Source organism: Cardiocondyla obscurior, linkage group LG03, assembly GCF_019399895.1.
Source record: "Cardiocondyla obscurior isolate alpha-2009 linkage group LG03, Cobs3.1, whole genome shotgun sequence".
Lineage (NCBI taxonomy): Eukaryota > Metazoa > Arthropoda > Insecta > Hymenoptera > Formicidae > Cardiocondyla > Cardiocondyla obscurior.
In genome coordinates this window covers 7412671-7440037 of record NC_091866.1, presented here as the reverse complement: position 1 = coordinate 7440037, position 27367 = coordinate 7412671, and the positions used below count along the sequence as shown (strand labels likewise).

The 27367-nt window shown below is 41.3% G+C and overlaps 1 long non-coding RNA gene across 1 annotated transcript; it reads right to left on the bottom strand.

The window, feature by feature from the left end:
* Window positions 1-2927: 2927 nt before the first annotated feature.
* LOC139101332 (uncharacterized) lies at window positions 2928-9015 on the bottom strand. Its single transcript, XR_011545535.1, has 3 exons — window positions 8774-9015; window positions 8574-8606; window positions 2928-3079 (listed from the first exon to the last, which is right to left on the bottom strand). It is a non-coding gene; the product is annotated as an uncharacterized lncRNA (long non-coding RNA).
* Between the last annotated feature and the right edge of the window lie 18352 nt (window positions 9016-27367).

Genomic DNA, 27367 nt, shown 5'->3' with positions numbered 1-27367 from the left:
TCCGTCCAGTAATGAGTAGTTGTGAGTCATTTTTTCGCGGGTTGTGTTTAAATTATTCGCGAAAATTTCCGCGGGATCAAACACGCTACTGTCGTATGACGTTAATGAGAATTCTCCCCTATCCGAAATACCGCTTATGTCGCTTGGGGTATCTGCGAGTATTTGATTGTGTGTACGGCGCGCAATGTTTCCGTCTCCGCGGTCTAATAACGCGTCGTCTATTTTGCCAAAATCAAATTCGCGCGGCGTGATAATATTTACGGACTCCTCGTTTTCTGTCGCGGGGTCGTCTTCGTATTCTAACACGCGGCGTACCCTATTTCTAATATCGTTTAACGCGTTTACAGCGACTCTCAATGGTCGCACAGGTGTCGGCTGTAAAGCTCGTCTACCCGCTTGGCTGTGGAGCCACGAATTGTTTGCAACGCGGCGTTGTAATTCTAATTCGCTATCCGACATGGACCGGTCGGTTACAAAATATTTCGGACTTACATTAACGCTGCAATTCGCATGTTTAATCTGCTATGCTGCTGGCTGCTTATCTGCTGTCTCCTTTTACTGCTTGGCTGCTATGTTGCTCTCCTTGTCTCACTGCTTGGCTGCTATGTTGCTCTTCTTGTCTCACTGCTTGGCGGTTTCTTCTTTCCTTTCTTTTATCACGGGAGTCAGGTACCGAGTCTACTGCTGACTCAGTATTTTGCTCACTGTGGTGTGTCCGTCTCGTCGCGTTAGTTATTTTTTGTAATAATCTTCGGTTTTTCTTTGTTTCAGAGATCGTCCTCGCCGTCGCGGAATAGGCGGCTCTGCGCCACCCGGGGGGCGGATCCCACCGTTGCCACCACTTTTGTTGCACCGCAGCCGGTGCACAAGGTCCGTCCTTCGGGATCCGTGGGAAAGGGCGATAATTTTAAGATATAATAATAAATACTTCGATCTTTAATTGGTTCAGAGTTACAATTCTTTTGCTTCTCTTGAGTTTCCTTTTGGTTAGTTCGGTGCGCGTCCCAGCGTTATCACGCGTCCTCGGCTCCGCGAGGTCTCCTCTTTCACGGCACGCGACCGAACTTTAATTACTACGCGGTATAGGTTTACTGCACGGACTCTGATGTGACTGCCCGCCCGTGACGGTCCGCGGTTATTTAACAGTGACGCAGGGCTTTGGCGTCGTCGGGTTGCAATGCCGAACTTCGGTTGTTCGGCGAATGCAACCTTAGCGATTTCGGCAATAAGTTCTCGCAATTGTTTCTCTCTTTTATTTCTTATGATTTAATTGCTTAAGGAGGTTTGCTGATTCGCATCCTCCGATGTTATTTTATTACGAGATCTTATGCCGAAATGCCTTGCGTCATGTTCCGTGTTGTAACGGGGTTCGGGTTACAACAGTAGAATGTGTTTAGAGAAGGAAAAGACGTGGAGTTCATATATGGAAAGAGTGTATAGATTGGGGGGGGGGGCGAGAAAAGTTGGGAGGAGGTGGTAAAGGAAATATTGGGAGGAAAAAGAAGGGGAGTAGAATGGTTAGAGATGTTGCACCGCAGGAGTGCCGTGGGGTCCGTTCTCCGGACAATGTGGACGGGAACTCGTGGAATAAACTCTTAACTCGTAAAGTTGCTGTGTTCCTTTATTTTTCTTGCTTTTGTTTTACAGCTTTCGACGCCACGCGTATAATCTAATTCGATTTTTAATTGCGACTGCCCGTCCGGGCCGTGGCTGCCCCTATATATCTCCTGCTGTTGCTATGTCAAAATTCATAGCAATCAGCAGAATCGTGGGTGGCAACCGCAACTGTCCTCGAACGTCGCGTCCCGGCCGGAAATGCCGGGTTACCTTGATCGGCGGTATTCTGCCGATCAAGCTAAACGGTTGCGCACGTGCGACATTCCGGCGTTATTCCCGAGCTTCTGTTGCCAAGGGCTCGGGATATAACAGAGATCTTGGAAAGGACAAGGGATAAAATAGGTGTGAATGAAGGAATGAATGAGAAAGAAAACGAGGAAGAAGTAAATTAAAAAAAAAAGCGTCGAAAACGGGGATCCAATGTATAATTGTAATGGTAGAATAAGAAATAGTATGTAGATGTATGAGTGAAAGTGTGATCTCTCTCTTTCTCTCTCTCTTTCTCGGCACGTAATCAATATGGTAGAGGTGTAAGAAAGCGTAAGATAAAATTTTATTTTCAGGAGTTGGTATAAAAAAAAAAGAAGATTGTAAAGGTAGAATTAAGATAGAGATAATGAAACGTTGTAAGGCGAAGATTTATAAAGGATTAAAGGTGGCGAGCAGGAAGCAATGTAAATGTAAATAGATGAAATTATATAGAGAAATAAAAGAAAAATAGAATAAAAGAAAGAAGCTGTAAAAAGAGATATTGAAAGGAAAGTTTATGTAATTATGTTATGATATGTTATGTTACGTTATGTTTATATGTTTAGTATTATGCTATATTTGCTGTTTACGGTTATATAAAAAAGAGAAATGTATAGAAAGTTTATGGGAAAACAAATGTTCCGGTGCACCTCTTAAGAGAAATAAACACCTTATACACAGGATGTCTCAGCCCATGTGTAAAATCCTATACAGATAGGTAGGTCTTGGGGAGATAAGTAAAAAAGTTCTTTAACATTTTAAAAAATTCTCAATACTTATTGAGAAAAAAATTAATTTGACTAGCACAAGAGCGACAAGGAAGCTACACGTGAGTGAGCGCGATAAGCGACGGCGCCATTCCTAGCCATTCGCCTGTCGCGCTCACTTGCCCGCAGCTTTCTTGTCGCTCTTGCGCTAAACAAATTAATTTTTTTCTCAATAACGGTTGAGAATTTTTTAAAATGTTAAAGAACTTTTTAATTTATCTCCCCAAGATCTACCTATCTGTATAGGATTTTACACATGGGCTGAAACACTCTGTATATATATTAATATCTAACATAATAATTCATATTTTATTTTTTTAATTATGTACATTATTCTTTATATTTATTTTTTATAATTTTTTTTTTTGTTGCAGCCTGTCTTTCAGTTCTTCAGTCATCAATTTTATTTTAACTTAATTTTATGACGAATGCAGCTATTATTTCCCCTTAAATATAATATTTTCATTAATATTAACATAGAGTTAACATTTTTAAGTTTATTTTTATGTTACTACTTACGGCAAATTGGACTTTCGTTTCTGATAGCGTATGAGTAAGACATGAGTTTCTGTGAGTGTATGTTTTGAGGGTGGAAAGGATAGAATAAAAGGGTGTTTCAAAGGGGTGTTGTAGTGTAGAAGGTAGAGGTGTAGGTAAAGTAGAATGGCTGTTGAAGAGAAGTAAGGGCGGGGTAGGAAAAGGTAATTAGATAGAAAAGTAAAGGGTGTCAATATTTGGAGATTAGGTGTACGATAGTGAGACAAAAAAATAGAGAGAGTAAGACAAAGAAGAACAAAAGAACAAAGGAAGGATAGAAAAGGAAAGCATTTAAAGTGAGTAGGTTAGGAAAAGAAAAGATAAAGTAAAAATGAGTGAAAAAAAGGAAATAGAGGAAAAAGAAAAATGGAACTGGAGTTGGAAGAAAAGAAGGAAATTGAAGGTGGTGAGGAAAAAGGGAAAAAGAGGCTAGGAAGGCCTCCCTAGAGTGGAAATGCTGGGAAGAGAAAGGTCGAACAGCTTGCCAATTAAACTGGCACTTAGAATGGGTGAAAAAAGAAAGAAACGCAAGAAGACAAGGAGGACAAAATAGAGATAGAAGATTTTAAGAAGAGTTGCAAGATTGGAAGGTCACCAGTGAAAGGTAATGAAGGAAAAGGGAAGGAAAGAGATTATGAAGAAGAAGGTACTAGTAAAGATAGATTCGAGGAAGTGATTAAGGAGGTAAGGAATAGTTTCGAAAAGTTAAATAAACAGATGGAGGAAGTAAAAGAATGTAAGGCGCAGATTAAGAAGAAAATGGAGGAATTAAAAAGAATGTGAAACAGGGAGAAAATAGCGCTAGAAGAAAAATTGGATAAAAGATTGAAGGAATTAGAAAAAAAGTGAATGAAAAAGGGGGAAAAGGAGCAGAAGATACGGCAGAAGAAATTGGATGGAAGATGATGAGCTTGGAGGAAAGAGTAAGAATGATGGAAATGGGTAAGGAGAGAGAAAGAAAGAAATGGAGAAAAAATAATGTAATTATTAGAGGATTAAAGTTAAAAGAGAAGAGAAAAGGTGGAAGAAATATTTGAGAAAATTGGGGTAAAGGCTAAGATAGTGGACGTGAATAAGATAGGTGAGGTAAACAAAGGGGGTTACAGTATGGTTTGGGTAAAATTGGAAAGTTTTAAGGATAAAGTAGAGATAATGAAGGGAAAAGGGAAATTGAAAGAGAGAACGGAATGGATAGGAGATGATTTAACGGAGTATGAAAGAAAAGTAAAATGGTGTATTAAGAGGAAAGCAGAAAAATATAAAAAGGAAGAAAAAAAGGTGAAAATAGGTTATAAAAAACTGTGGGTGGAAAAAGATTTTTTAGTGTGAAATGATTTAAAAGAGAAATTGAGATTGTATAAAGTGGTAAAAGAAATGGAGTGGAAAGAGGGAAAAAGGGAGAAGGATAAGGGAAGACAAGGCAAATATGAGTTTTTAAAAAATGGCAGAGAAAGAAAGATAAGGAAAAAAGAAAAAGAAGTGGGAAAAGAAAAAAAAGGATTAAATTATAAAGAGGATGAAAAAAGAAAAAGAAGAAAAAAAGATAAAAATACAGTGGAATACAAAGGATAATGAAGGTGGGATTCTGGAATATGGCGGGGTTAGGAAATAAGGATGACGAGTTCTGAAAAAGATTTTAGGAGTGGGATGTGATTTTTTTATGTGAGACATGGATACAGTCAAGAGGCTGGAGTAAGTTGAAAATGCGTGTGCCAAAAGGATATGAATGGAAAGTAAAAGGAGCAGAGAAGGTTAATAGAAAAGGAAGGGCAATAGGGGGATAGAGAGTAATGGGATAGAGAAAGAAATTAGAGGGAAAAATAATTTTAGGAAGGGATAAGAAGGAAGGAGTATTGGGATTAAAAATAAGAAGTGGAAAAAGATGGTGGAAAATTGCAGGAGTATATGTAAATGGGGACTTGGATAAGATACTGGAGGAGATAGTAACGTGAATGGAAGAAAAGGAGGAAGGTGTGGGATGCCTAATAGGGAGATTTAAATTTGAGAACAGGGGAGGAGGGGGGTTTATGGGACGAGGAAGTAGAAAATGATAAAAAGGAAAATAAGAGGAGATCAAAGGATATAAAGATAACAAATAAAGGAAGGAAGTTTTGCAAATTTTTGGAGGAAAGGGGGTGAGAAATATTAAATGGATGTACCAAAGGGGATGAAGAGGGGGAATGGATTTATGCGGGAGGAAGGGGTAACACGGTGATTGATTATGTAATAAATGATGTGGAATCAAAGAGTAAGATAAGGGAAATGAAAGTAGGGGAGGATGTAGAATCGGATCATTTTCCGTTAATAGTGAATTTAGGAAGAAGTGTGAGCAGGGAAAAAAGAGAAGTAAAAGATAAAAAAAGAAAAAGGTTAAGATAAAACTGGGATGAAGGAGAGAGAAATGTTTAAAGAAAAATATGAAGAGTTGAAAGAAGAAAAGGATAAAAATGGAGAAAACTGGGGAGATTATGTAATAAGATAAAAGGGGTAAAAAAAAGTGGTTAAAAAAGTAATAAATGGAAGAAAAAAAGATAGGAAGGAAGAAGCAAAGGAAGTATGGTGGGATAAAGAATGCAGAGAAGGCTAAAAGAAAGTAAAGGAGGAACTAGAAAAATGGAGAAGAAAAGAGAGTAATGGGGAAGAGTATAGGAAGGCAAGGAGTATATATAAGAAGTTATGTGAAGAGAAAAAAGGGGATAGAGAAAAATAAATGGGAAAAGAAAATAGAAGCAGTAAAGACGGAAGGAGATGTATGGAAAATAATAAATAAGGGAAGGAAGAGGAAACAGGAAATAAATGAAAAAATTGAATTAAAGGAATGGGATGAATATTTCAGAGATATGCAAGGGAAGGTGAAATGGAGGATAGGAGGAGACTTGGAAGGAGAACGGAAAGAAGATGAAGAAAAAGAGTTGGAAAGAGAAAAATTCGAAAAGGCTATAAGAGGATTAAAAAAGAGAAAAGCAGCAGGAAGTGATGATTTAGAAAATGAAGTATGGAAATGGGGAGGAGAGGAAGTAAAGGAAGGATTATGGAAAATTTGTAGAAAAGTATGGAACGAAGGTAGAATGCCGAAGGAATGGAAGGAGGGTATTGTAGTACCCGTGCTGAAAAAAGGAAAAAGAGAAAAAGTAGGGGATTATAGAGGAATAACACTGACGCAAACGGCGTATAGTCTATGCATCGATGTTATCTGAAAGATTAAGGAAAGATATAGAAGATAAAGGTATATTACCGCAGAGTCAGGCGGGTTTTAGAAAATATATGGGAACGATAGATCAGATTTTTATATTGAATTTTTTGATTAACAGAAAGATTGAAGAGAAAGAAGGAAAAATTGTGATAGCATTTATAGATATGAAGGCAGTGTTTGACTCCGTGGACAGAAGAAAGCTAGTGGAAGCTATGAGGAAAAAAGGAGTAAGAGAAGGGTTGGTAAAAAGATGTGAAGAGATATTAGAAAAAACGGTATGTAAGGTAAGGGTGAGAAATGACAAAGGGGAGAGTTTCTGGACTGGGAAGGGGCTGAGACAGGGGTGTCCGCTGAGCCCGAGTTTGTTTACAGTTTTATTGGCAGATATAGATGAGGAATTAGAAAAAGGGGGGTGGGGTGGAATTAAAATTAAAGGAAAAAAGATTTTCTCATTAGCATATGCGGACGACGTGGCTCTGGTGGCAGAAAATGAGGCAGAGATGAAGGGTATGATAAAGACTTTGGAAGAATATGTGGATAGAAAGGGTTTAGAGTTGAATGTAGAGAAAACAAAGATATCAAGATGTAGGAAGGGAGGTGGAAAATGGAAAAGGGTAAAATGAAATTGAAAGGGAAAGGAAATTGAGGAAGTAAAGAATTTTAGGTACCTTGGTTATACGGTTACGAGAAATGGAGACCAGAGGGAATATGTGAGAGAAAGGGTTAAAACGACGGCAAAGGTAATGGGACAAGTCTGGGGCTTAGGGAAAAGTAAATTTGGAAAAAATTGGAGTAGAAGGATATGGTTGTTTGATAGGCTAGTATGGTCTGTGGCGAATTATGGGGTAGAAATATGGAGGTGGAGGGAAAGAGAGGAAATAGAGAGTCTGCAGGACAGGTACTTAAGGTAGTTGTTAGGTGTGAAAAGGCAGGTACCGGGATATATGATAAGAGAAGAATTACAGAGAGAAAAGTTAAGAGGTAGAGCAGGAATAAGGGCATAAAAATATGAAATGAGTAGACGAAGAAAGAGGAGGGGAATTAGCAAGGTGGTGTTGGGAGAAAATTAAAGAAAAAGCAAGGGAGGGAAAAGCAATAAGCAAATGGGAAAAGGAAACGAAAGAATATTATAGAAAAATGGGTTGGTCAATAAAGGAAGTGGAGGAAAAGAGGATAAAGGGGGATCTGAGGGGGGAAGTATTAATTGAAAAAGATAAAGGAGAGAAAAGAAAAAATAATAGAATCAAGATTTAATAAGTTTTATAAAAGAATTAAGAAAGAGGGGGTGCCAGAGTATTTGAAAAAGGGATGGAAAGAAAAGAGATGGATGAGAATGGCAAGATTTATATTAGGAAATAAAATGAAGGAATATAGATATTGGGAAAGTAAAGAAGGAAAAAAATGTAGGATGTGCGAAGAAAAGGAAGAAACATGAGATCATGTATGAACAGAATGTATAAATTGGGGAGAGGGAAAAAATTGGGAGGAAGTAGTAGAAGAAATTTTGGGTGAGGAAGGAAAGGGGGAAGAATGGTTGGAAATATTGGAAAGAACTAGAGAAGGGATGGGAATAAATGAAAGTATGAATAGATAAAAAAATTGGAGGTAAAGTTAAATGTAAAAAAAAAGTAAAAAAGAAAAAGCATCGGAAGCGAGGGTCCAAGATGGATGGATGAGAAAAGTGTGGCATGGTTTGTAGGTGTGGGTGAACGCGATCTCTCTCTCTCTCTCTCGTGCGTTTTGGCGTAGTTTTAAGAAAAGCGTGCGAAAAGGCGGAAAAGAGGCGTTATTTTTTGTAAGGTTTTTTTTCGTAAAGTTTGTAGGTAAAGGAAGAAAAAGAAGGCTTAAAGAAAGAAAAGAAAATATAAAAAGAAGAAAAGAAAATTGTAAAATGTTAAATGGAAATAGTTGCATAAGTGTAGAGATTGTTATGAGTAAAATAAGTTGTATAAAGAATGTATAAAGAAAATAGAATGGAATGAAAGGTTTTGGGCGTAAAGAGTAAAGGAAATAAGGAAGAATATAAGGAAAATGGAAAAAAAAATATATGGGCGTGGAAGTAATTATTGAAAAAGTAAAATGTAGTAAAGTAAAGTAAAGTAGTAGTAGATGTAGAAGTAGAAAAATGTAAATATATGTAAATGAAATGAATGGAAACGAAAAGTCAAGTATACTCCAAATAAGGAAAATAAACACTATTATATACTTACGGCAAGGGCCGCTATTTTGACTCCTTTCTTAATCTAAAAACAAATGTTGTTTCTTTTATATTTTGATAAAAAAGTTTTTTTAAACATTTAACTATAAAGTTAATTATAATTTAACTATAATTTTATTTTTATTTATATTAACTATAATTTTATATTTATTTATATTAACTAACATTTAACTATAATTAAATAACTCTTACCAAGCTCCAAACACCTGGTTCAGCTTCAGCCATTGCTTCCGACTTAGCTTCAGTTTCCGCTGTGTTTACCATCACCGTAATAAAAATTACAGCAAAAACTGATATTAAATATGATAGCTGCATTTTCTGTTAAAGTTTAAAATTATATATTAATTTGTATATAGGTTTTTGTTATTTGTTGACGTTTATATAATGCAAAAATACTATTAAAATAATTTTTAAAGTTCTTATATCAAATACTTAAATTTTTTAACAATAATTTATATATTCAACATATATACACAAGCAACTACTTTTATATACAAAATTATCAAAATGTTTCTGATTTTTTAAAATGTTCAACAAACAATAAAATAATCTTTACATACATAAAAGAAAAAAACCATATTTTTGAAAGATAAACTTATAGAGATAAAATTGACATAAATTCGAACATTGAAATTGAAATGTTCTTAAAGATTAAATAAACATTTTTTTTGTTGATGAATGTTGAACATGATTCAAAATTTTATTGTGTTATAATAATATAAATAAAATTTATTAGAAAATAACAACAATCAAAAATTGTTTGTAATATAGAGATAACGTGTTTAGGAATGTTGCAGAAGTCCATGCACTCTGTTTTTTTTGCATGTGTATTTTCAAACCCACAATTGCATTAATTTATTATTCACTATCCATACACTAAATTTCGATAAGAAGATGACACTGGAAGAAAATCAAGATAACAGCCACTATCATGACGAATTTCTTAACTACCGACGTGACACAAAACAGCAACTATCTTTATGATTGTAAATAATTTTTTTCTTTCATTTATGTTGTAGTTACCGTCTGTCGTCTGGCAATGTAGCGTGTTATATTTAACAATCAATTTGTTATTCAATAAGCATTAAATATGGAACATGCTACGTCCAACAAAAGATATGTTAAAAAACGTATTAATGTACTCAAGAAAACATAAAGATAAAGTGCGAAAATCATAGTATTTTGAAAATTATCTGTCACTATTTATCACGTTTTAGATGTATTTAATATTAATTAATTAATATTAATAACAAATAAAGTTTACGGTGCAAACGACCGCTTTCCGCAGGCACTAATCGAATACACTGGTGAAACTATCGCGACGACCGATCAAGCGCACGACATCAAAGGTTTGAATTAAATTAAATTCAGGAATTAGAGAACTGAATATTTTCTATGCGTTTTTCGGCAAAATGGACTTATAAATATTGATTTAATAAAAAATATAAGACATGTAAACGATAAATAAGTTAATATTATTATTTGTCCATGTAAATATATTTAGGTCTAAAAACAATAGAAAATATTTTGTATTTTATATGAAAAGTCTGTAATAAAAGTTGTTCCAACGAATACGAATAAGAATGGCAGAAATAAAATTCAAATAAAAATATACATATTTTCAGTAGAAATTGAGGTTTTTGGATAGAAGCCGCGTTGAAAAACAGCGTTGTGCAGACGTTTCGTAAACATTGCAGTTCGCAGGTTACGATATATAATACATATTGTTACGCCGCTCCTCGGATTTTGCACCGTCGCCTTTCTGCCTCCGTGAGCTCCAGACGTGCACTCACTCTCTCACACTCGCGTAACACTCACACGGAATAACGAGATTCTTTCTTAATAAAAACTAACAGAAAAACTTTATTGAACGAACACGACCGTCCTTGTTTATGTCACAAGGCAGACTGTCTATTTACAAAAGCATTGACATTACATCGAGCTGTTCCCTAGCAACGAGGAACAGCCTAACTAATTATCGAAGATCCGGACCGTCTTCAGACGCGTTCGCCTTCACGGCAATTCCGCGCGCCAAAACCAGGAACGGGCGTAACAATATCTTACCAGTGTCATAAGTTCTCGTAGAAAAATGCGACAAATATTAAATAAAACAAATGAGAAAGAGCAAGTGTAACGTAAAACAGACATAGTTTTGTAAGGATTAAACAACAGAGCCGTTTGCCGCTTTTCTGTGATTCAATTAAAAAATATTGAATTGTATCCCAAGATTCCAAAAGTCTTTCTACACACGAGTGGTAAGAAAGCCATCGTGTATCGCATAATTTTATATATTTTGTCAGTATTTTTTTGAAAACATTTACAAAATTCTTCAAAAATAGCCGAGCGCAAAGAGAAATAAAAAATAGCCAAAATTAATAAAATAAGTTAAACTAGTTGAAACTGTTGTACGTGATCTCGCACGATCACGCAATAAGCAAATAATATCTCTGCTTAGCAATGAGCTCGACGCGGTGCGAAACGAAATTGAATAGACACAACAACGATACAAAAAAAGCAAAGAAAATAGATCGAAGAAAGTACAAAAAAACTAATTATATTTAAAAAATTATACAAAAAGAAAAAGAAAGTAATCGAAGAATCGTATGAATACAAGGATTTATAATAAATTCGAAACGGTGCGAGGGAAATCTTCGGGAACGGATGAATGGTCCGTCCGATCGGCGAAGATCTTGTCGCGAGCGACGGAAATCTTGACTCACAAGCCGGTACCTGACGCGAACGCGTATCCTTGGATTCAAAGAGAAATACAGATAATTCTATAAAAAGAGAACGATAATTTATACAATCAACAACAGAAAAATTACAATAGAATTAAGATCGTCGGACATGATGTGAAAACGAACGCAAAAAAAAAGAAAGAGATCTCCAACGCGATAAAGAGTAATGATGAGCACGCTTACGTCAGTATGGAACGATATTAACAGTGTCGAGGTTCGAGCAAAACTGAACGATCTTTCATCGAAAAGAGCCCTAGGTTCTCGGAACCCGATAGAGGAACATCCACGGAATAGGTAGCGGGATAACCAGCCGAAATCAGATTAAACTGACTTTACGGAAGAAAATAAGTCGCGATAAACAATAGAGCGGTCCAAGGAGATCGACTAAAATAATACACAGAATGACGACAATATTGAAATTATCGCGAACGGAGACAAGTTTTCGGGCGAGCTAAATATAATTTCGAACGCTCTAATATAATTTTGCTATCGATTAAACAACTGATATTCTATAAGTTTTCTTGTTGCTAATTCCAATACTTGTGTCTAAAACTGTAAATTTAAAATTCAAATTTAATATGACAATCAAAATTACATTTTTAGACAAAATAGACGTGAAAGTTAATACTAAAAAAATTTCAGAATCATTGATTCTGACGTAAAGAACTGTAAGATTTAAATAAAACAACTTAATTATCAAAATTACAATTACTATTATTATTATTTTCATTCTGTACATTTTGATTGTTTTTATTATTATACATTTTTGTTATTTTTAAATATTTTTATTACTGTTCGCGATTTAACGGGCCCGCTTGGTGAGACCGCACCTTTTGATTAGTGTCACGCATAATTACGCGATGGCACCACGTCGCGGACCGGTAATTTATTGATAATCCGCGCCACGTGCGGCATTTGCCGGTTCTAATGCTTCTTCTTGTTCCGAATGTCAGTGCGTACGGACGGCTCTCGAAGTGTCTCTGAATTCTCATAGTTTTTTGTGGTGTTAGCTCAATCGTAAAGTGACCGGTGATCAAGCGGTGTTTGTCAGGAAGTGCGAGAATCTCTCTCATTTATTGTAAAGCAGTCTGCTCAAGGAAAAACACGGATACAGCCACACTGTCCGTGCACGTGGTAGCAACGTGCTTGAGCACATGCTCACGGCGTTCTTACTAAGCGCGCTCAATTGCGGAATATGCCTCATTTCTTTTTGAGACTCCTCGTTTTGTGTTAATCGCCGCGCCGGTTTACTCGTTGCTCATTTAATTAAGGTCCGCTCATATCGTGTGAACAGTCACCGCTCGCGGACACAATCATCCTGGTGGCACGTGGCTCATTCCGGCCATCAGGTGACTCGGCTTCTCACGTGATAGTTTCCCGCGCTGCCTGTAAGATCTGGGGTATTTTCACGTAACTAGTTAATTTTGTTACAATTACTTATTTTTGTTCTGAAATTGACCAAAATGAAAAAAAAAGACTGTCACAAAAAAAAAAGAAAATTTTGATGCAAGCAAATGGTCGTTTTCTTTAATTAAAATAAAAGTAACAATCAGCGCAATTTACAAAAATCGGAATAGAATAAGTTTCGCGGCACGAGAAAGTACACGCGAAAAAAAAATAGCAAAAATGACGAATAATTTAACACACTTCGAAGAAACGTTTGTAAACGGCTCAATCGCTGAACCCTGTGTTGACTCTGTGCACAGTGTATGGCAGAAATACGTCACGGAAAAATATTCTTTTGACATCTAGAATATTCTTTAACTAACAAAATGTTAAACAAATAGCCGGGGTCGAACGAAGAATCCGTTAGCACAGATAGGCAACCGATGAAAATAAACACGAGACAATAGCTAGAAACGAACAGCTGTTCGATCAAATAACGAACACAAAACAGAAATAGCAAACGAATAATTATGATGTAACGAGATGCGAGCGAGTACCTCGTCCCAGCAGAACAGCGGCCGCCCCACCGAAGCGACCATCGTCCGGCGGTAAACGGGGCAATGCGTTCCGACCTTTTTTAACGATCTTATATCGCGAAGTATTACTTCGAGCGGCTAAGTCCTCACAGCGAACTTTGCCGAGCGATACACACAAGCGCCGAAAGCGCCAAGTATACACGGTGCGATATCTCCAGGCAGGACCGCAACGAGCGCTGCGGCGCCGACTCCTGGTATCCCGGGCAACCCCTAGCCATACTGTTTGAGTATAAAAAAGCGAGACCCGGGAATGCTAGGACCTGTTTCTGTTCTGCCGAGACAGCCACCAGAGCCGCTCGGAAACCACGAACTCCTAGAGCCGCTTTAGAACAAGTGTTCTTGGTCTCTGCCAAGTATTCTTGGCCGTCGCTCGCTTCCTCTCCGCCGGACCGGAATCAAAAAGTATCGCCGATAACTCAGGGGTAAATAATGCTTTGCTTCTACCAAGCGTTCTTGGTTATTCGGCAACTCGGGCTCCGGCCGGCACTCGGTCGCTAGCCGGCCTTCTTGGTACACCGCGAAAGTCAGGAGTGAAGCGTGCTTTGTCTCCACCGAGTGTTCTCGGCCTTCACGGCCCGTACCCCGCGTATCTTGACGCCCGCTTGTCTCGGGACTGTCAACCTCCGGGCAAATATCATCGATCCAAACACCGGCGGCGGGACCATCCGCGATTCCGCCGAATAAAACCCGGGCAAATAAAATTTCACCCGACTTTGCATGTCGTATCATAAACACCACCGGCACCTGTTTGCGCTACCGGGAACCGATACGTTTGTAAATACACTCATTGTAAATAGATTCATCAAAATAAAGCATTGTATATAGCATTTAAATCTGTCGGAACATCATTAACAGATCATATTACGCGCGCGAATTTACGTAAAAGCGGAAAGGTGATCGCTTCCGCATCAAGAAGTCGTACTGAAGCGGTGAGCGCTGTACGCAGCAGCGATTCCTTCGACGAACAACAAATTATAGATTGTAAACTGCTTGAGATTATAATAAATGTGTAAGAAAAAAAGTATAATGAAATATATTGTATCGCATATTTAGATAATATATACTTTGTGGTCTATATGTAACATTTGTGGCGAGGGCTTAGGCCCCGCCACTAGACGGCAGACGCTGTCCCTGAGGGCTAACACCGACCCGAACAGGACCGAACGCGCCAAGCAAGGTTCGACGGGCGACCACCGGCCCGGCGATGGCGCGCGCCGCCGAGGTAAGAGTGGGAACTCCCCCACTCTCATCTCGGCGACTATATAAGCCGAGCTCGCGGCAGACCAAGTACCTTGTCCGTTCCGACTCCTCGTCACGAACACCAGTCCTCCAGATCCGATAGGCTTCGGGCGCTCCCGAAGCCCTCTCTAGTACTCTCCGACTCGGGCGCTCCCGAGTCGTCCCCGGGCGCTCCCGGTGAGAGTCTTCCGCTGCTTTGGGCGCTCCCAAGGCAGAGTAAAGCTTCAGGTTCCTGGAGACCTCGGGCGCTCCCGAGGCTCCACCACCGAGGCGACCGGATACCGCCGGCGCCCCCGGCTAGGCCGGACCACCGAGATCCCCTGGACGGGCGCTCCCGTCCAGGTTGTAGGATCTATCGTACGGCATACTGCCGACGACACCGCCGCGGTCGGGCGCTCCCGACTGCCGCCGCTTCCAGGGCACCCAGTGCCACACCGAGATCCCCTGGACGGGCGCTCCCGTCCAGGCCGTAGGATCCGTCGTACGGCACGCTGCCGACGACACCGCCGCGGTCGGGCGCTCCCGACTGCCGCTCTCCGGATCATCCCGGGCCACCTTTGGTTCTCTTGGACGGGCGCTCCCGTCCAAGCCTAGAGCCTGCCGCACGACTAACCGTCATCGGCATCGCCGCCGTCGGGCGCTCCCGACGGCCGCCACCTCCAGGGCGCTGCGCGCCCTCACGCGATCCCCCGGACGGGCGCTCCCGTCCGGCAACGGATCCGCCGCGCGACAACCAGTCGCCGGCACTGCCGCGGTCGGGCGCTCCCGACCGCTGCCCCTCGGGCTAGCCCGAGCAACCTCGGCCCAGACCCCGACCAACCGCTTGGTCTATCGTCGTCTCGACGAACTCAGGCTCCGGCGAGCCTCAATCCGGCAACCCCCGCGACACGGCAAAACGCTACCGTTACACATTTTTTAATTATTTCTATTCCATCCTTCATTTTCTTATAATTATGAGGCGTAAGTCCACCTCGTGAATCCGCATTGTTCATATGTAACGTATGTATCTGAGAGAGAAAGAAATAAGATAAGGAGAAGCGATTAGCCGGGGAATGTGTACAGCGTCACCCGCATTCGAATCGTATGAGCGCATAAAAGAATCGTTGATAAACGATAGACGGCGCGAACGGGTGCGAGCGAGAGGGGACGATGGGCGCGCGATACTTTGCGTTTAACGGGTGCGAGCGAGAGGGAACGATAGGCGGCGCGAAAGAGTGCGAGCGAGAGGGAACGATGGGCGCGATACCTTGTGATCCGCCGCCCGCCGCTCGCCGCCGCCGCCGCCGCCGCCGCCCGTTGCCGCCGCGACGCCACACGACCCCTTTGAAAAAAATCGCGATCTCCTTTGAAAAAATCGCGACTCCTTTGAAAGTCGCGATGCCGCATAAACATGCGGCTGCGCGACGACGCACTTATCATTTTTAAAAATAATATTACATTTCAGAGTTTTGATGTTGTTATTATTTTCTAAACAATTCGTTCCTAGAATCGCCGACACAGGGGCGATTTATAAATACCCACCCCCTCCCCGCATGACGTCATTACCCCTCGCCCTAGGTCACACGGATACACTAACACGTAGTGAACCAGAACCGCTCCATATAAATCTACTGTGCTTCTCTCGGAATTCTTACTCATCGTGCTACTCATCGTTCAACTCATCGCTTTGTCTCTAGTACAACTCATCCAGATCATCCTCGCCGTGTGCAACACGCTAAGAATCTTCTGGAAGACATCACCCTGCAGCACGAGGCGTGTTGAACCTCGTGCTTAGAAGCTCATCAGTTCTCGCAGCGTGTGATTTCACGATTAATATAATTGTGACTCATTGATTAATCTCAGTGCGAGCTCTCAAGAACATTTAAACAGACAAGTATAAATTTAAAGACTAACTCAAACGTGAAACTCATGGTTAAATTCTGTGCGGATCTCATCTACCGACCACGTGCTCAACGCGTGTCTCTGCGTAACTCGCATATTCGAAGGACTTACACCCGCCTTTTCGCGTTAATTAAACCGGCCACGACCGCGTTAACATTCCCGCGGCGTTAATCGTAAAGATCTCAAAATTGTAACACTTATTTTTTATACGTTAGGCTTTCACAAACTCGCGGGAATAGGAAACGCGCAGGCAGAAAGTAAAAAACTAAAAAGTTTAGAAAATTATAAAATATAATTTGAAACTCTGAATACAAAATTAAAGATTACAGAAAATAAAAGTACGATAAGCAAGACTCGATACAAACTAGTCGCGTGCGCAAGAGACAATTTCTGGTGCTGAACTGACGCTCCGACGCGTCACCAGCAGAGAAGTACGAAGGACGTCTCTTTGTCGTGTTATCAGCCCTTTTGTCTTTAAGACGGGATTTCCCGGTACATCATCCAGGAGATGATGCAACGCTGCGTCAGCGGAAGCTGACGAAAGGCTTCTAGAAGCTCCCGTTGCCAAGCCGGGCTGTTGCTAGGCAAGAGAGACTATAGGGAAGATAGTGCGCGGCACTATCAGTTGCTTGCGACGACGGCCGGTCGCAGGTGATATCGGTCCCGTCATCTGCCAGAGTGCGGGCAAATCCGCACCCACATATATATAAAGGTGTTTTTCACTGCCCTTGCGGGCTACACTCTATCAAAGCGTATTCCGTTCCCGCCAATTCTCCGAGATTTCTCGCCGCGAATGCTCCGAAAACGCTTGGAAGTATCAGTAACATAGAAGGAGAGAGCTAGTAGCACGGTCGGAGACTCCGTTCCTGTCAATTTTCGAAATTTCTCGCCGCGAAGGCTCCGAAAACGCTCGAAGGTATCAGAAGCATAGAAAAATTTTTCGTATTACTTAAAAAATTTTTTGAGGAAACGGGATTGGTACGCTTTGATAGGGTGTAGTTTGCAAGGGCAATAAAAATACACCTTTGTAAGAAACATGTGCGCTAGTTTAAAATGACCGCCACGAGAGTGCTTCCGTCGAGAGGCACTGGCAGCAGCCAGAAAACGGAACGTGGCTCCTCAGCACGGTGTTGCACCGCAGCCGGTGCACGGGGTCCGTCCTTCGGGATCCGTGGGGAAAGAGCGATAAATTTAAGATAGATAAATAAATACTTTGTTTTTACTTAGTTCAGTGTTACAAGTTCTTTCGCTTCTCCTATTTTCTTTTTGCTTCCTTCGATGCGCGTTCCGGCGTTATCACGCAACCTCGGCTCCGCGAGGTCTTCTCTTTCACGGCACGCGACCGAACTTGAATTACTACGCGGTATTGTTTTACTACACACTCTTCCTCTTTTGGTTCAGACGTGACTGTCCGCCCATGACGGTCCGCGGTTATTTAATAGTGACGCTGGGCCTTGGCGTCATCGGGTTGCAATGCCGAACTTCGGTTGTTCGGCGAATGCAACCTTAGCGATTTCGGCAATAAGTTCTCGCAATTGTTTCTCTTTTATTTATTATTATTTAATTACTTAAGGCGACTTACTGATACCGCATCCTCCGGTGTTATTTTATTACGAGATCTTATGCCGAAATGCTTTACGTCATGCTACGTGTTGTAACAGAGTTCGGGTTACAACAACGGCCTCTAAGGGAATTACACCGAAAGAGTTGGAAGGAAAACAACCGCGGTTGAGAATCTCGAGCACGGAAACCGGGGCAGATATAAGAAAGAGCTGGATTCGAGTAATGGCCGTCATTCAAGATACATGTGCTCGCGTTTCAGAGTTATAGATTAGTCAGTTTTACGCTTTCTTTAAGTTTTATTCTTTTTTTCTTTTAATATTCTAACAGTTTTCTTTCACATCTACTAATCTTTTGGGCGTCTAAGCGATTTTCCGGCCTTTGACCGTACTTTTGATGGAAGATCTACCTTGCTCGGACGAGGAGGGGGAGGGGTGGGCAAGTCCGGACAAGTCCAGTTCTGTTCCCTTTTCCTCTCCCATCTTATCTTCTGATGTACTTGATAACGGCGGCTTTCTGCTAGATAGTTTTAACAAATTTTGCGAAAATCTCAATTCAAATAACTTTAATAGTGATATGATAACCGATAGCACCTCAGAATCTACGTATGCACATTCACCTTCTGTCTCAAACAACTCTGCTAATATTCTCATACAGAAAGATGATCAATCTAACAAAGTCAATGGGGACGCGGAATTTTCAAGGTATGATAACCTTAGCACTCCTTCCAATAAAAAACGATCTTTGGATTCCTTTGCTGCCAAGACGCAGCAGAAACTTTACAATCAGCCTGCCGCTAATATAAATAAGAGACAAGCTCAGGATATAAATGACAATAATAGTGTTGTAACCCGACCCTGGCAACAGCAAGGCCGCGCACGCGAAGGCGCAGGCCGGGTTAACAACCAGCGTTGATCGGATCTTCCGATCGCGGAATCCGCTGACCGATCGACGCCTTGCACTTTTTCGCATAGGCAATGACCGAACGCGGTCACTGTCCTATGCGCCCGAAATCCGCGGACTGTTGCTTTTCCGCCTTAGCAACAGTCGCGTATAAAACCCGCGGCCACCGAACGCTCGCGGGTCATTCTAATAAATACTACACCGGGGTAACGCTGCCCGAGGTCTGAGCAAACGAACAGAGGGAAATAAAGAACATCTACGTAAAAGGAGTTTACAATTTATTTAGTCCTCGCGGATATACAAGTAAACCGGGAGGACGGACCCCTTGCACCGTCCTGGTGCAACAATAGTTTTTCAATTTCAACTACTGTGTTGCACCGGAAAGATGCCGTGGGGTCCGTTCTCCAGAAAGATATGTGTAACACGGGTCAGGAATCGGACTCGAAATGAAGACCCTTTATTTGATTCAACTGTTTTACTGTCTTTTATTTTCCTTCTTGTGATTTACAGCTGGCCACTTCACGCGATTCACTTAATTATGACTTCTATTCACGACTGGCTCTCCGGGCCGCGGCTGCCCCTATATATGCCCTGCTGTTGTTATGTCAAAAATCATAGCAATCAGCAGAATCGGTATTCTGCCGATCAAGCTAAATGGTCGCGCGCGTGCGACATTCCAACGTTTTTCTCGGGCTTCTGTTGCCAATGACTCGGGATATAACATTCCTCCCCCCTAGGGAGAAGAAAAAGGGTTGAGGTTTTTAATTGCTCAAGTCTTTTTCTTTTACAAATTCCTTTTTCCTCGGGGAGAAAAAAAAACGTTGAGACTTTAAGTATATGATACGTTTTTCTTTTTTTTTTTGTTGTTGTAAATTATAGTTTATTTTTATTACAGTATTTCTTTCTTATTACAGTAATAGTTATAATAATGACCGTAAGTGCGGTTAACGTTGTACTTAATCCTACGGAGTACACTATTATTGTTTTTGTTTTGGACGCAATATTATTATTATAAGTCGGTACGTAATTTGTTTAAATCTAGGCTTAATTGCAATAATTCATTTTTATTTCGTATAATCGGTTCTTTCTGTATATTTTTTAACTGTGACGTAATTTTAGCAATGTTGGTTCTCTTTTTAATTGGTATCATAGTAATATTATACGTTGATGTTACGCTTGTAACGAGAGGCCGGGAGAGACCCTTGGCAGGCCGGAAGATTTGCCGCTCTTTGTCAAGCTGGCCGGTTTATCGAATGACACTCGCGAACCTCTTAATTGAGTTTTAACAATTTTATTGAATACTCCACGCACTTAATAACAATTTCTGTTTTAATATCGTCTTATCTGCTTACTCGCGACTCTCCTCTACTTCTCGTGCGTCGATAGTGAAACAAACAAAAAAAAAAATGACTACGTAAAAGAAGTGCGCACGACGCATTGCGCACGGCTGCAGGGTCTGAGGGCCAATGTAATGCTAGGCTGACGACGCCGGCCAATAAGCGGATAGGGCCAGCGACGCCAGCCAACGGACGGATGGCTGCGTTGCGCGAGAGAGTGCACGACCTCAGCGCGCTAGGTCGATCGCTGGCGCGTAAATTAAACGAATATACTAGCGTAATACGCGACAGTTGGTATATAAATATTGATGTCGCTTCCTCCTAGCAAGGTTTTCGACTGTATTGTGAAGTCATTTGTAGTTAATTGGCACGCGTCTTCAAGTATTAGCTTTCCTGATCTGTTTATATTTATTTTCTTATTTAGTTTATGTTTACATCGAAGTTCAATGGTCTGTGATGCGGTCGAGTATAGCCATGCTTGGAGCTCGTTTAGTGCCGTCCATATGCTAACATTAGATATGATATAGCGGGTTTCGCATTTCTCGGGTTGATGTCCCGGCTCGGCGAGTGCTAAAACTTTGCAAGGTGCGTTATCCGATACATGGTATGTCGCGAAATTGTTTTCGCATATAAGTTTTTTATTTCCGCGGATACAATTATTTATTTTATCGCGGGTTAGGCTTATATATTTATTGTTTTCTTTATCTAGCGCGATATATTCAAGCGCGGTTTTAATTGTGTTAAAAATGTTGGCGTGGTCATACACAGGAAACGGTATGACTGCTTTTACTTCGTAGGTCGTATCGGTAACGATTGGAAACTTGATTATGATCATGAGAGCATTTCTATCGTGATAATGCGCGGTAATTGATATATACTTTTCGATTTGATTCCAGTTCTTAGAATTGGTATCGAACGGGAATTGTGACCCTTCGGGTAGTTGAATAGTTGCATGTAATAGCTCTGTTATGATCTTGTCAATCGGTAATAGCCGTACGTTAATGATACCCTTTTTAGTCCAAGAGATAAAGTCGATGGTGTCTTGTATGTCGGTCAGTAGGTCGGTCATGAGTATTCTTAATGTGTTAAGATGTTCCGTCATCTCCATTTGCCGCGTTACTCTATCTATCTGCTGACTTAGGAAAATAATCGCGTTCGTTAAGACGCGGTCGTGTTGCTTGAGTTTTATCTCTAGTGTACCGTTTAATATTTTAAGCTGATTTTTGGCTACGTGTTGAGTCGTTTGCTGGCTTGCGATTAGCAGTTGTAACTGCTCTTGAATAATTTTTTCGTCGTTGGCGTCCATTATACCAAATAAAGTTTTTCCTACTGTGCCTACTAAGTCTAAGAGTCCTCTTTTAACGTGTTGAATTTCGTAGGTCGAGGTTAGTCTGTTTAGTGCGGTTATTAGTTTATTATTTTGCATTGTAACCAACATTGCTAAATTATGACATTTGTCTTTTAATAATTCGCCATTATATGTTTCGTGTAGCTTATTACAAGCGTTTTCCGCGTTGTCAACATAGTTTTGTAATTTCTTAAATCTAATTTTGAAGTCTGCGATGTTTATTATTAATACTAATTTCCATGTGGTGTCGGATATCTGGAGAAGTCCGTGGTCTTCATAATACAATCCGGGTTCGTGGGTGAACTATGTAATTATATAAGGTGCGGTTTCGATTGCGCCCTTCGCGGTGGTAAACGTTAATCTGAAATGTTCACTGGTTAGGTATGTGTATGTAAAGGTGTTAGCATATCGTACTGAATAGGTGTGTGAGTTTCGCGGGTCGTCTTCATCGTGGGAATGAAAATGCAGCGTGGGCTAAAAGTACGTATTTTTTATCTTTGGTATAGAGTTCTATGCACGGATAACAATTACTTTCTCGGAGCTTTGGTTTATCAAAATTCGCTCTCGGCTTCAGCGTCAAAGTTTTTCGTTCGTCTCATTAGTAAGCCGTTTACAGTCGTTATAGTTACGTCGTGTTATTGTTTTTTAGAAAAAAAAAAAAGGAGAAAGAAAAAGTAATTGTCAATTCGTGTATAGTTGTAGATATGTTATGTGTATGTTCGTGTGGTTTATTGTTATTTTTGTGTTTTTGTTTTCAGTGAAATGGCAATCTTTTTATTATGTATGCCAGTGCTCGGAATTAGTTGCACATTTTGGCCCGATTTTATAAACTCCGCCTCCTTTCCCCACTACACTTGACGATCGGCCGGCCGAGTCGTCAAACCGCGCGCGCAACGCTGTTTCTCAGGAGCGTTGTTATTTAAGAAATAGACTGGGGTAAGGGATATATTTAATATCAATTTTAATAGTTTTCTACATCACCTACGAAATACTATTATTAATGCGTTTTTTTTTTAAGTGATTTTCCCAGTAGGCCTATACGCATTAATAATAGTACTTCGTAGGTGATGTAGAAAACTATTATAATTGATATTAAATATATCCCTTACTCCAGTCTATTTCTTAGATAACAACACTCCTGAGAAACAGCGTCGCGCGCGCGGTTTGACGACTCGGCCGGCCGATCGTCAAGTGTAGTGGGGAAAGGAGGCGGTGTCTCTGAAATCGGGCCGAAATGTGCAACTAATTCCGAGCACTGATGTATGCGAAGAATGCTATTTAGCATTTCGGCCTCGTGTCTGCTCGGAATGTGTGGGACTGCGGAGTCGACACCGAGTTCGCTACTTATGGCACAAGTTGGAGCCGCGTTTGCGGATGCAAACAACGCGGGATTTGAAATGTCGCCGGGTGACTTTGGTCCCTGGCGATTATATTGGTAAGTAGAATTATGTTATTTTATTGTATTGTGCATGGTTTTTTGTTGTTGCTTTATTCTAAAAAAAAAATTTTTTTTTTTTTTATTGCTATATTATGCTTAATCGGTTGCTTTATGCTTAGTATTCTATAAACGCCCTTAATCCATTTGCATGTACTCTAATTGTTTTTCTATTTTTCCTTATACTATAATTAACATCGCTGTGCTTATGTGTTATTATGTACGGTCCTATCCAAAGCGCGTCTAATTTCTTGGACCGGCCGCGTCGAACTGTTTCGTCGTAGAGTAAAACGAAATCTTCAACTCTGAACTCGCGTTTATGGGAATCTTTATCATAATTTTCTTTTGCCTTTTCTTTCTCGATTCTTGCGTGATCGTGTGCAAGGGAGTTAGAAGCCCGTAGTCGTTCGCGTAGTTCATTTGCGTAATCATCGTACGAGTATGTTTCTTTCGGCGCGGTGTTAAATGCTGTCGGTAATGCAGCACGGTGTCCGTAAATGAGTTCGAAGGGGGTCAATCCGATTGCCGTATGTGAGGTTGTATTATATATGAACATTGCGTATGGCAACCATTCGTCCCAATCGGATTGATCTTTGTTAATATAATGTCGTAGATACTCGGCCAATGTTCGGTGTGATCGTTCGAGTGCGCCGTTGGTTTGCGGATGATATGCAGTTGTCTGGATTTTTTCGATCCGTAGTAATTTGCAAGTATTTTTAAAAACACTACTCGTAAAATTTTTTCCTTGATCGTAAAGAACATATTTCGATATTTCGGTAGAAAATTATTTGAGTCACGAACGCTTTTGCTACGGTCGCGGTTTCTTGGTTCGGGATAGGAATCGCTTTACTAAATTTCGTGAGATTATTTTGAAACGTTAGAATATATTTATTGTTTGTTATCGGTAGCGGTCCTACTATGTCTAAAGCGCATTTTTTGAACGGTTTTTTAGACGTGTCGGTAATAATTAGCGGCATTTTCGTTTTCTTCGATAACTTATTTTTCTGACACTGTTCGCATTTCTTTATGTATTCTTCTATGTCTCTTCTTATGCCTGGCCATTTGTGCTGTAATCTGATGCGGTGTAGCGTACGTGTGATGCCTTGGTGTCCGCCTATCGGTGTGTTATGATATTCGTGTATGAGCTTAGCCTTTTCTTCTGCTGAGTATGTGCTTTTTTCTTTTAATATGTGTACTGAAAAATTTTCTTTTTGTTGCAGGGGGTTTCTGCTAAGCGCGTCCGCGTTCGTGTTCTTTTTCTCGTCCTTGTGAACTATTTCGTAATTATACTCTTCGAGTTTTAACCTCCATCTTATCAGGCGGGAACCGGGATCATTTACGTTGAACAGCCAAATCAATGGTTTGTGATCTGTTACAATTGTAAATGTTGTCCCATAGATATAGGGTCTGAAATGTTTCACCGCTCATACTATTGCGAGTAGTTCCTTCTCTGTCGTGCTGTAGTTCTTTTCGGCCTTGTTTAATATGCGGCTTGCATATGCAATCGGATGATCTCTTCCTATCTCCCCTTGAGAGAGGATGGCTTCGATTGCATGATTCGAGGCGTCCGTGGTAACGATAAACGGGCGCGTGAAATCGGGATATTTAAGTATTGGCGCGGAGGTTAAGTTTTCCTTTAATATCTCAAACGCGTTTTGTTGGTCCATTTCCCAGTGAAATTTTTCGTTTTTTTTGTGAGCATTGTTAAGGGTTTCGCAATTTTTGAAAAGTCCTGTATGAATCTTCGGTAATACCCGGCTAGCCCGATGAATGATTGTATGTTTTTTAGTTTTTTCGGTACCGGAAAATTTTTTACCGCGGAAATTTTGGAAGGATCGGGTCGAATTCCGTTTTCCGTGATCAAATGTCCGAGATAAAGCACTTCCTTCCGTAAAAATCCGCATTTGTCCAGTTGTAATTTTAAATTATTTTTTCGTAAACGTTTAAAAACGGTTTCGAGTCTCTTATTATGTTCCTTGAGCGTCGGTCCGTAGATGACTATATCGTCTAGATACACGAGACACTTAATACCGTGCAGGCCCGATAAGACTAAGTTTATCATGAGCTGAAATGTAGCCGGTGCATTTTTAAGACCGAATGGCATCCTGTTAAATTTATAATGTCCCTCGGGCGTAGAAAACGCGGTTTTTTGTTTGTGTTTTTCCTTTATCTGGATTTGGTGGTATCTCGAAGCCAAATCCAGGGTCGTAAAATATTTCACGTGTCCAAGCTGGTCGAGGATATCGGTCATGTTTGGTATAGGGAAGGAATCGCCTATCGTAATGTCGTTTAACTTCCTAAAATCGACGACTGTCCTTAATTTTGGTTTTCCGGACGCGTCGGCTTTTTTGGGAACGACCAATATCAGTGCGTTCCATTGACTCGCGCTGGTTCTTATAATTCCCTCGTCGAGCATCTTCTTTACTTGCTCTTTTACTTCAGCTTTGTGCTTCTCGGGCAGTCGGTAAGGGCGGCAGTTAATTGGCCTACTTTTCTTTTCTGTGATTATTTTGTGTGCGACAGATTTGGTTAAGGAAAGCGGATTGCCTTGCAAATGGAAGATGTCGCAGAAGCTTTCGCAAATGTTTATTAATTCGCTTTTTTCTTCATTATTCAAATGATTAATTCTAAGCTGTTCCTTAACGCGTTCTCTTTGCTGCTGCACTGCGGCTATTCCTGGCTTATCTTGTAACGCGAGCGCGCTGACTGTGCATAAATGCGGCTCTGCTTCTATGTGTAGTACGGGTGTGAGGAACGGCACTGTTGTCTCCCGTGTATTTAATACGCTTATGGCACAAATGTTATTTTCAGGAGCAACCAAACAATTGCCGATGAACACTCCGGGTTTTGGTTCATCGGCATATATTATTCCAATTTGGTTGCTATCGGTCACGGTCCGTACTATCGTTTCGCTTCTCGGTGGTAGCGTCGTGCGAACATACAGTTGTAACGGGATCGCGGCGCGATTAATTATCAAGAGTCCGTTTTCGACGTCATATACGGTTTTCTTCTTGTAATTTACAGCTGGCCACTTTACGCGATTCACTTAATTATGACTTCTATTCACGACTGGCTCTCCGGGCCGCAGCTGCTCCTATATATGCCCTGCTGTTGCTATGTCAAAAATCATAGCAATCAGCTGAATCGCGGGTGGCAACCGCGACTGTTCTCGGAATGTCGCGTCCCGGCCGGAAATGCCGGGTTACCTTGATCGGCGGTATTCTGCCGATCAAGCTAAATGGTCGCGCGCGTGCGACATTCCAACGTTATTCCCGGGCTTCTGTTGCCAAAGGCTCGGAATATAACACCTGCATTGAAATCTAAACCGGTGTTTAAATATTCAGCTCAAGATAAGGCACTCTTTACTCTCATGGTAATCGCAAATAATAATAATAACGATAACATTTATCCATTACTTGTCACACAATCACGTATTGAAGTAACTAATACTAATGTTAAAGTTTGCAAAAAAGTTGGCAAAGGCAAAATTTTGTAACGCGGTAATTTTATCGGTGGAAAGCTCGCCGAGAACCGGGGTACGAGTAAGAAGTGAGACGTGATTAACGTGAAAAATAAACGATACTTTATTATAAACTTAAAGATAATGGTAACACAAAATAAGTCTAATACTACAAGTTACGCTGAGGATACAGGAAACAAACAAAATACTACTAGTTGCTCGGCGAGTCGGTGTACAAGACTAGCTTTTATTTCGCTAGTTGCCGAAATGGCGGATCGATCGGGCTACGTTGCATGGGCGGAGGTACGCGGCCGCGAGCCGGCGGCGCGCGGTACAAGGTGGGCCCTTTGTCCGGAGGGAAATACGCGGTCGGGAGTCGGCGGCGCGGTATACAGTGTGAGCCCCTTTGGGCCGTGTCGTTCGGACAGAAATACGCGGTCGCAAGTCGGCGGCGCGGTGTACCCGAAGTGCGCAAGCCGGAGGTGGTCCGGTGAGGGACAACCTCGGGAACGCCCGAGTCTAGGAGGTCTAGGCTTTAAAGGCCGGGTGAGCCCGGTCGAGGACAGGCTCGGGAGCGCCCGAGTCCTGGGGTAGCGGCGTTGAAGGCCGGGTGAACCCGGTCGAGGACAGGCTCGGGAGCGCCCGAGGCTTGAGGGTGGCGGTATCGAAGGCCGGGTGTGCCCGGTCGAGGACAGACTCGGGACCGCCCGAGTCCTGGAGGTAGCGGTGTCGAAGGCCGGGTGAGCCCGGTCGAGGACAGGTTCAGGAGCACCCGAGTTCTGGAGGTAGCGGTGTCGAAGGCCGGGTGAGCCCGGTCGAGGAAGGCTTGGGAGCGCCCAAGACCTGGAGGGTCGGTTGCTGGAGTGCTCTCCAGCGAGGAAAAAGTGCCTCGTCTGCGCTCGA